Source organism: Penaeus vannamei, chromosome 21, assembly GCF_042767895.1.
Source record: "Penaeus vannamei isolate JL-2024 chromosome 21, ASM4276789v1, whole genome shotgun sequence".
Classification (NCBI taxonomy): Eukaryota; Metazoa; Arthropoda; class Malacostraca; order Decapoda; family Penaeidae; genus Penaeus; species Penaeus vannamei.
The window spans coordinates 1,819,955-1,829,954 of NC_091569.1; the positions used below are offsets into that span (position 1 = coordinate 1,819,955).

At 52.7% G+C, this 10,000-nt stretch overlaps 1 protein-coding gene across 1 annotated transcript in view; it reads right to left on the reverse strand.

Moving 5' to 3' along the window:
* Positions 1-10,000, reverse strand: part of LOC113803167 (protein O-mannosyl-transferase Tmtc3-like) — a 280,136-nt gene that overhangs the window by 157,983 nt on the left and 112,153 nt on the right. The gene's annotated exons all lie outside the window — the stretch shown is intronic.

Here is a 10,000-nt window from a genome sequence, read left to right on the forward strand (position 1 = left end):
CTTTCTTCTCACTCCTCTCGCCTCTCTCTCTTCTCACTCCCCTTGCCTCTCTCTCTTCTCACTCCCCTTTTCTCTCTCTCTTATCTCTCCCCTTGCCTCTCTTTCTTCTCACTCCCCTTGCCTCTCTTTCTTCTCACTCCCCTTTCCTCTCTTCCCACTCCCCTTGCTTCTCTCTCTTCTCACTCCCCTAGCCTCTCTCTCTTCTCACTCCCTTTGCCTCTCTCTCTTCTCACTCCCCTTGCCTCTCTTTCTTCTCTCTCCCCTCGCCTCTCTCTCTTCTCACTCCCCTTGCCTCTCTCTCTTCTCACTCCCCTTGTCTCTCTCTCTTCTCACTCCCCTTGCCTCTCTTTCTTCTTACTCCCCTTGCCTCTCTCTCTTCTCACTCCCTTTTCCTCTCTTCCCACTCCTCTTGTTTCTCTCTCTTCTCATTCCCCTTGCATCTCTTTGTTCTCACTGCTCTTGCCTCTCTCTATTCTCACTCCTCTTGCCTTTCTTCCTTCTCACTTCCGTTTTCTCTTTTTCTTTTCACTTCCCTCTCCTCTCTCTCTTCTCTCTCCCCTTGCCTCTCTCTCTTTTCACTCCCCCTTGCCTCTCTCTCTTTTCACTTCCCTTGCCTCTATTTCTTCTCACTCACCTTGCCTCTCTTTCTTCTCACCCCCCCTGCCCCTCTCTCTTCTCTCTCCCCTTCCCTCTCTGTCATCTCACTCCCCTTGCCTCTTTCTCTTCTAACTCCCCCTGCCTCTCTCTCTCCTCTCTCCTTTAACCTCTCTCTCTCTTCTCACTCCCCTTGCCTCTCTGTCTTTTCACTTTCGTTCAATCTTTTTCTTCTCACTCCTCTTGCCTCTCTTTCTTCTCACTCCCCTTGCCTCTCTCTCTTCTCATTCCTTTGCCTCTCTTTCCTCTCACTCCCCTTGCCTCTCTTTCTTCTCACTTCCCTTGCCTATCTTTCTTCTCACTCCCCTTGCCTCTCTCTCTTCTCTCTCCCTTTCCCTCTGTCTCTTCTCACCCCCCTTTCCTGTCTCTCTTCTCACTCCCCTCTCCTCTCTCTCTTCTCACTCCCCTTGCCTATCTTTCTTCTCACTCCCCTTGCTTCTCTTTCTTCTCATTCCCCTTCACTCTCTCTCTTCTCACTCCCCTTGCCTCTCTCTCTTCTCAATGCCGTTTCCTCTTTTTCTTCTCACTCCCTTTGCGTCTCTTTCTTCTTACTCCCCTTGCCTCTCTCTTTTCTCACTCCCTTTGCCTCTCTCTCTTCTCACTCCCCTTGTCTCTCTCTTTCTTTTCTCACTCCCCTTGCCTCTCTTTCTTCTCACTCCTCTTGCCTTTCTTTCTTCTCACTCCCCTTGCCTCTCTCTCTTCTCACTCCATTTGCCTCTCTTTCCTCTCACTCCCCTTGCCTCTCTTTCTTCTCACTCCCCTTGCTTCTCTTTCTTCTCACTCCCCTTCCCTCTCTCTCTTCTCACCCCCCTTGCCTCTCTCTCTTCTCAATGCCGTTTCCTCTTTTTCTTCTCACTCCCTTTGCCTCTCTTTCTTCTCACTCCCCTTGCCTCTCCCTTTTCTCACTCCCCTTGCCTCTCTCTCTTCTCACTCCCCTTGTCTCTCTCTTTCTTTTCTCACTCACCTTGCCTCTCCTTCTTCTCACTCCTCTTGCCTCTCTCTCTTCTCTCTCCCCTTGCCTCTCTTTCTTCTCACTCCCCTTGCCTCTCTCTCTTCTCACTCCCCTTGCCTCTCTTTCCTCTCACTTCCCTTGCCTCTCCTTCCTCTCACTCCCTTTGGCTCTCTTTCCTCTAACTCCCCTTTCCTCTCTGTCTTCTCACTCGTCTTGCCTCTCTCTCTTCTCACTTCCCTTGCCTTTCTTTCCTCTCACTCCCCTTTCCTCTCTCTCTTCTCACTCCCTTTGCCTCTCTCTCTTCTCACTCCCCTAGCCTCTCTTTCCTTTCACTCCCCTTGCCTCTCGCGCTTCTCACTCCCCTTGCCTCTCTTTCTTTTCACTCTCCTTGCCTCTCTTTCATCTCACTCCCTTTGCCTCTCTTTCTTCCTACTCCCCTTGCCTCTCTTTCTCCTCACTCCCCTTGCCTCTCTCTCTTTTCACTCCCCTTGACTCTCTCTCTTCTCACTCCCCTTGCCTCTCTTTCTTCTCTCTCCCCTTGCCTCTCTCTCCTCTCACTTCCTTTACCTCTCTCTCTTCTCACTCCCCTTGCATCTCTTCCTTCTCACTCCCCTCGCCTCTCTCTCTTCTCACTCCCCTTGCCTCTCTCTCTTCTCACTCCCCTTGCCTCTCTCTCTTCTCACTCCCCTTGCCTCTCTTTCTTCTCACTCCCCCTGCCTCTCTCTCTTCTCACTCCCCTTGCCTCTCTCTCTTCTCACTCCCCTTGCCTCTCTTTCTTCTCACTCCCCTGGCCTCTCTCTCCTCTCACTTCCTTTACCTCTCTCTCTTCTCACTCCCCTTGCTTCTCTCTCTTCTCACTCCCCTAGCCTCTCTTTCCTCTCACTCCCCTTGCCTCTCTTTCTTCTCACTCCCCTTGCCTCTCTTTCTTCTCACTCCCCTTGCCTCTCTCTCTTCTCTCTCCCCTTGCTTCTCTCTCTTCTCACTCCGCTAGCCTCTCTTTCCTCTCACTCCCCTTGCCTCTCTTTCTTCTCACTCCCCTTGCCTCTCTTTCTTCTCACTCCCCTTGCCTCTCTTTCTTCTCATTCCCCTTGCCTCTCTTTCTTGTCACTCCCCTTGCCTCTCTCTCCTCTCACTTCCTTTGCCTCTCTCTCTTCTCACTCCCCTTGCTTCTCTCTCTTCTCACTCCCCTTGCCTCTCTTCCTTCTCACTCCCCTCGCCTCTCTCTCTTCTCACTCCCCTTGCCTCTCTCTCTTCTCACTCTCCTTGCCTCTCTTCCCTCTCACTCCCCTTGCCTCTCTCTCTTCTCACTCCTCTTGCCTCTCTCTCTTCTCACTCACCTAGCCTCTCTTTCCTCTCACTCCCCTTGCCTCTCTTTGTTCTCACACCCCTTGCCTGTCTCTCTTCTCACTCCCCTTGTCTCTCATTGTTCTCACTTCCCTTGCCTCTCTTTCCTCTCATTCCCCTTGCCTCTCTCTCTTCTCACTCCCAATGCCTCTCTCTTCACTCACCCCCCTAGTCTCTCTTTCCTCTCACTCCACTTGCCTCTCTCTCTTCTCACTCCCCTCTCTTTTTTCTCACTTCCCTTGCCTCTCTTTCCTCTCATTCCCCTTGCCTCTCTTTCTTCTCACTCCCTTTGCCTCTCTCTCTTCTCACTCCCTTTGCTTCTCTTTCTTCTCACTTCCCTTGCCTCTATTTCTTCTCACTCCCCTTTCCTGTCTCTCTTCTCACTCCCTTTGTCTCTCTTTCTTCTCACTTCCCTTGCCTATCTTTCCCCTCATTCCCCTTGCCTCTTTCTCTTCTCACTCCCCTTGCATCTCTCTCTTCTCACTCACCTAGCCTCTCTTTCTTCTCACTCCCCTTGCCTCTCTTTCTTCTCACTCTCTCTTTCTTCTCACTCCCCTTGCGTCTCTCTTTTCTCACTCCCCGTGCCTCTCTCTCTTCTCACTCCCCTTGCGTCGCTCTGTTCTCACTCCCCTTGCCGCTCTTTCTTCTCGCTCCCCTAGCGTCTCTTTCTTCTCGCTCCCCGTGCCTCTCTCTCTTGTCGCTTCCCTTGCCACTCTTTCTTCTCACTCTCCTTGCCGCTTTCCCCTCCCACTCCCCTTGCCTCTCTTTCTTCACACTCCCCTTCCCTCTCTCTGTTCTCACTCGTCTTGCCTCTCTCTCTTCTCCCCCTCCTAGCCTCTCTTTCCTCTCACTCCCCTTGCCTCTCTTTCTTCTCACTCCCCTTGCCTCTCTCTCTTCTCACTCCACTTGCCTCTCTTTCTTCCTACTCCCCTTGCCTCTTTCTCTTTTCATTCCTCTTGCCTCTCTTTCTTCTCACTCCCCTTGCCTCTCTTTCTTCTCATTCCCCTAGCCCCTCGTTCTTCTCACTACCCTTGCTTCTCTCTCTTCTCACTCCCCTTGCCTCTCTTTCTTCTCACTCCCCTTGCCTCTCTCTCCTCTCACTCCCCTTGTCTCTCTCTTCTCACTCCCTTTGCCTCTCTCTCTTCTCACTACCCTTACCCTCTCTCTTCTCACTCCGCTTGCCTCTCTTTCTTCTCACTCCCCTTGCTTCTCTCTCTTCTCACTCCCCTTGCCTCTCTCTCTTCTCACTCCCCTTGCCTCTCTTTCTTCTCACTCCCCTCGCCTCTTTCTCTTCCCCCTCCCCCCCTTCCCCCCCCCCCTTCGCCTCCCCCCCCCCCCCCCTCTCCCTCTCCCTTCCCCCCCTCCTCTTCGCTTCCCCTCCCCCTTCCCTCCCCTTCCCCCTCCCCCCCCCCCCCCCCCTTTCCCCCTCCTTCCCCCTTCCCCCCTCCCCCCCCCCCTCCCCCCCCCCGCACCCCCCTTACCCTCCTCCTCCTTCCCCCTTCCCCCCCCCCCCCAACCCCCCCCCCCCCCTCCCTCTCATGCACAAGGCTTGGAGTGGTTTTTAATTTTATTTTTCTTCTACTACTTCTTCTCCTCTACTCTTCTTTCCCTTTTCATACTCGCCGACCTGTCTCATCAAATATGAATTTCTCTCCCTCATCCTCCACCCGCGCCTCTTCTTAATTCTAATGCGAATTCTCGGTGTTTTTTTCTTCTTTTTTTTGCGATTAAACGGTTAAAATTATTACGCGGGTTTAAAACTATTGCGGTTTGAAATATTCTCGTCATTATATTCCGAATAAAATATGGGGGAAAAATTTAAAATTTTTGTTTATCCCAAACTTTTTTTTTTTTTTTTCCCCCCCTTTTTCCTTCTCTTCTCTCTTCTTTCTTTTCTCTCTCCTTTCCCCCCCCCCCCCAGCAGGTCCAGTCAATCACGGGCCTCGCACCCTTTTTTTCCCCCCCGGATCTCCCCTTTGATTTGCTTTCGTAAGTTTCCCTCTCTCCTTTTCCTTCCCCCTTCTTATCCCCCCACCCCCTTCAACCCTTTTCCTCTCCCCACAGGTTTTACTCCCCTCCCTCCTTCTCCCCCCCTCCCCCTTTTTCCTCCCCCCTCCCCCTTTCCCCTCCCCCTCCCCCTTTCACCCCTCCCCCTCTCCTCCCCATCCCCCCTCCCCCTTTCTCTTCTCCCCCTCCCCCTCCCCCCTCCCCCCCTTTCAACCCCTTTTCCCTTCCCCCCTTTCCTCCCCCCTCCTTCCCTCCTTCCCCCTTCCCCCGCTTCCCTCCCTTTTCTTCCCCCCCCTCCCTCCCCCTTTCCCCTTCCCCCCCATCCCCCTCCCCCCTCCTTCCCCTCCCCCCCCTTTCCCCTTCCCCCCTTTCTCTTCCCCCTCCCTCCTCCCCTTTTTAACCCCTCCCCCACCCCCCCGTTCCACCTTCCCCCCCTTCCCCGCCCCCCCCGCTTCCACCACCATTTCCACCCCTGTCTGTCTGAACTTTCCTACCTTCCCGTTCCCAGGCCACAGGCCTTTTCCCCCCCCCTCCACTTCCTCCGTCCTCCCTTTATCCGCTCCCATGCCCCAACCCCCCCCCGTCCTCCCCTCCCTGCCCCCCAACCCCCTCACCTCCCTCAGACCCTTGCGTGTGCTTTTTCCTTCTCCTCACCCTCAGTCTAGCCCTCTCCCTGACTCTCTACTTCTTTTTTTCTTTTTTCCTGTTCTTCTTCCTCCTATTTCTCATTTACCTCCTCCTCCATCCTCCTCCTCCTCCTCCCTTTTTTCTTTCCCCTTTTCCCTCCTTTTCCTCCTTCCCTTTTTCTTTTCCCCCCTCCTTCTTCTTCCTCCCCTTTTTTTTTTTCCCCCCCCTCCTCCTCCCCTCCTCCCCTCCTCCCTTTTTCCTCCTCTTTCCCCTTCTTTTCCCCTCCTCCCCCTTTTCCCCCCCCTCCCTTTTTTCCCCCCTCCTCCTTTTTTTCCCCCTCCTCCTTTTCCCCCTCCTTCTCCCCCTCCTCTCCCCCTTCCCCCTTTTTTCTCCCTCCTCCTCCTCCCGGCAGAACCCCAAAGTTTCCTCGTCAATTCCCTTTTTTTGGGCCCTTCCTTTTTTTTGTTTTCTTTTCTTTTCTCGAAAACCCTCGTTAACTATATATTTTTTTCTCCGTCTGTCTATCTCTACCTCCCCGCCTATCTATTTTTCTTCTTCTTGTAGTAGTTTCCCCTTCCTTTGAATTCAGGGAGAGGGAGGGAGGGAAAGGGAGGGAGGGAGGGAGGGAAAGGGAGGGAGGGGGGAGGGAGGAAGGAGGGAGGAAAGGAGGGAGGGAAAGGAAGAGGGAAAGGGAAAGAAAGAGGGAAAGGGAAAGAAAGGAAAGGAAAGGGAAGGAAAGAGAAAGGGAAAAAGAAGGAAAGAAAAAGAAAAGGAAGAGGAAAAGGAAAAGGGGAAGAAGAAAGAAAGAGAGAAGAGAGAAGAGAGAAGAAGAAGAGAGGAGGAGAGAAAGAGATGAGAAAAAAAAGAGTGGAGAGAAAGGAAAAAAGAAAAAAAAATAAAAAAAAAAAAACTCCAAAAAAAGGAAAATACACAAAATAAAAAACAAATAATAAAAAAAAACAAAAATAACAAAAAAAAAAAAACAAAAAAAAAAAAAAAAAAAAAAAACCCCCCCCCAAAAACAAAAAACCAACCCAAACAACCCAAAAAGGGTTTCCTTCGGCTCGGGGGGGGGAGGGGGGAAGGGGGAGGGGGGGAAGAAGGGGGGGAGAGGAGGGGGGGGGGGTGGGGAGGGGTGGGGGGGGGGGGAGGGGGGGGGGAGGGGGGGAAGGAGAGGGAAGGGGAAGGAAGAGAGGAGAGGGAAGGGGAAAAAGGAGTGGATGAAGTGGGGGGGGAGGAGAAGGAGAGGGGTGGGGAAGGGAGGGGGAGGGAGAGAAAGGAAAGGGGGGGGGGGGTGGGGGGAGGGAGGTAGGATGGAAGGGAGAAGGGGTGGAGGAGGGGAGGGGGAGGGGAAGGAAGGAGGAAAAGGGATGGGGGGGGGGGGAAGAGGGGGGGTGGTGGAGGAGGGAGAGGGAGATGGAAGGGAGGAGGGGAGAGGAAGGGAAGGAGATGGAGGGAAAAGGATGGAGGGGGGGAAGGGGTGGAGGAGGGTGAGAGAGGGAGATGGAAGGGGGAGGGGAGGGGGAGAACTGGGGAGTGATGTGGGGGGGAGGGGAGGAGGGGGGGAGGGGTGGGAGGAAGGGGATGGAAAGAGAAAGAGGGGGAGGAGAGGAAAAGGAGGAGAAGGGGGTAGAGGAGAAGAGGAGAGGGGGAGGAGGGAAAGGGGGAAAAGGGAGGGGAGAGGGAGGGGGGGAGGGGGGGAGAGAGAGGGGGAGAGGAGAGAGAGAGAGAGGAGGAGAGAGAGAGAGAGAGAGAGAGAGAGAGAGAGAGAGAGAGAGAGAGAGAGAAGAAGAGAGAGAGAGAGAGAGAGAGAGAGAGAGAGAGAGAAGAGAAAGAAAAGAAGAAGAGAAAGAAAAGAAAAGAAAAAGAAAAAAAAGAGAAAAAGAAAAAAAAAAAAGAAAAAGAGAGAAAAAAAAAGAAAAGAAAGAGAAAAGAAAGTCCGCTTTTTAGGAGTAGACCCCAAACCAAGAAAATGAAAAAAAAAAAACATGTAGCTTTAAACCACAAAAGAAAAAAAATTTAAAAACAATAAAAAAACTAAAGTTAAAAGGTTTCGCTCTCTCTCTCTCTCTCTCTCCTTTTTCCTTTCCAACTTCCTCTCCCTCTCCCTCTCCTTCTCCTTATCCCTCTCCTCCCTCTCCCTCCTTTTCTTCATCCCCCCCTTCCCCTCCTCCTCTTCCCTCTCCCTCCCTTTTTTCTTCCCCCCTTCCCCCCTTCTCCTTCCTTCCCTCCTTTTCTTCTCCCCTTCCCCCTCTTCCCCTCCCTCCTTTTCTTCTCCCCCCTTCCCTCCTTCCTCCCTTCCTCCTTTTCTTCCCCCCCTTCCCCTCCTCCTCCTCCCTCTCCTCCCTTTTCTTCTTCCCCCTTCCCTCCTCCTTCCTTTCTCCCTCCTTTTTTCTCCCCCTTTCTCCCCTCCCTACCCTCCTTTTTATCCCCCTCCCCTCTCCTCCCTTTCCCTCCCCCCCTTTTTTTCTTCCCCGCTTCCCCTCCTCCTCCTCCTCCTTCTCCCTCCTTTTCTTCACCCCACCCTTCCCCTCCTCCTCCTCCTCCTCCTTTTTGACAAATAAGCGCCCTTTGTTGGGAAAAGAGCGTGGAAGTTGATGAGGTCGACGCTATTGATTATGGCTTATTAAGACAGCGTTGGTACTCCTGCCCTGCATTCCGCTACCCTTCCTGCGCTCTTCTTCTTCTTATCCCCCCTGTCCTGCTTCCCTACTCCTTTCTGCCGCCTGCTTCCTGCTTGAGCCAAACTTTCCAACCCTCTCTCTCTTCTTTTTCCCCCTTGAGCCAACACTCCCCCAATACCTTTCTCTCTCTCTCTTTTCCTTTTTTCTTTCTCCCCCCCCTCTCTCTCCCCGTGCCCCTGTGACCTCCTGCCACCTCCTCTTCCCTCTCCTTTACTCCCATCCACCTCCCTCTTCTTTGTCTCTCTTTCTCTGCCTCCTCCCCCCTTTTCTTTTTTATATTGTCGCCTCCCTCCTCTCTCTCATCCCCTCTCATCCTCTTCCTCCTCCCCCTCCCCCTCCTCTTCTTCTTTTCTTCTTCGTCTTTCTCTTTTTCCTTCTCCTTCTTCTTACTCTTTCTCTTCCCCTTCATCCTTCTCCTCCTCTTCTCCTTCTTACTCTCTCTCTTCCTCTTCCCCTTCTTCTTCTTCTTCTCCTTCCTCCTCTCCCTCTCCGGTTTATTCCCTTCCCTTCCTCCGTGACACGCTCCATTAACAAGTTCCAGTTTTACAGCATGCTCTGCCTTGTCTGTTCCTCCTGCCTTCCTTACCTTCCAAATACAATAAAGTTGCTGCGTCCCTCACCTGTAAATAAACAAAAATAGACAGATTAGTAAATAATACATGTAGTATATCACCATACATCCACGTAACCCAAAACACAAATACATATTATTTCAACAAAAACAAACAGAAAAAAATCACACATTATATTTGTGTGTGTGTGTGTGTGTGTGTGTGTGGTGTGTGTGTGTGTGTGTGTGTGTGTGTGTGTGTGTGTGTGTGTGTGTGTGTGTGGGGGTGTGCGGTGTGTGTGCCCCTGTCACAAAAAAATTGGGGGTGTGTATGTGTAACCCTGTCCATGTCCGTGTGCGTTTTCGTCATGTTATCATTACTCGTAATTCATCATCAGACCCCAAGGACCCGGCATTCCCCGCCCTGACCTTATTCCCCGCCCTGACCTTATTCCCCGCCCTGACCTTATTCCCCGCCCTGACCTTATTCCCCGCCCTGACCTTATTCCCCGCCCTGACCTTATTCCCCGCCCTGACCTAATCAGCTGTTGAGCTCATTCATTCCACCGAGGATGAGGGATGAAGAAGTCTTCGAAACGTTTGAAGTCTCGATCCTCATTTTCACTTTAAAATTATGATCCCCCTAGTGGCGAATGAAAGAGTTAATATACGCACAATCGAATACGTAGAGCTTACGCACAGACACACAACAGACAGGCAGATACAGACACACACAGACAGACACAAACACATACACACTCATAACCTCATGATGAAAAGGAGACAGACTTAAGAAATAAAAAAAAAAGCATTCCGTCCACAGTGCAAGCAACCGTCTCAACGTCCCTTCCACTCCCCCCATTCCCCACTCCTTTCCCCCCTCCCTCTACCCCCCCCCCCCTTTTCCCCCCTTCCCCCCCTTCCCCCCCTCACCAAACCCCCAAAGGAACCGAACCCCCCCCGAAACCCATCCCGCATCGGCCCCCGGGAGCCTCCTCCCGCCCCTGTAGCCGCGGCCCGTCACGTCGCCGGTCAAATCAGCCGTCACACCTGAACACTCGGAACTAACTGCCGGACACAGGGGCGGGGGTGGGGGGGCGGCCCAAACACTCAACAGGTGGCAGTCAACACAATATCTTGGGGGTTGGGTAGGGAGGTGGGGGGGGGGAGGGGTTAGGCGTA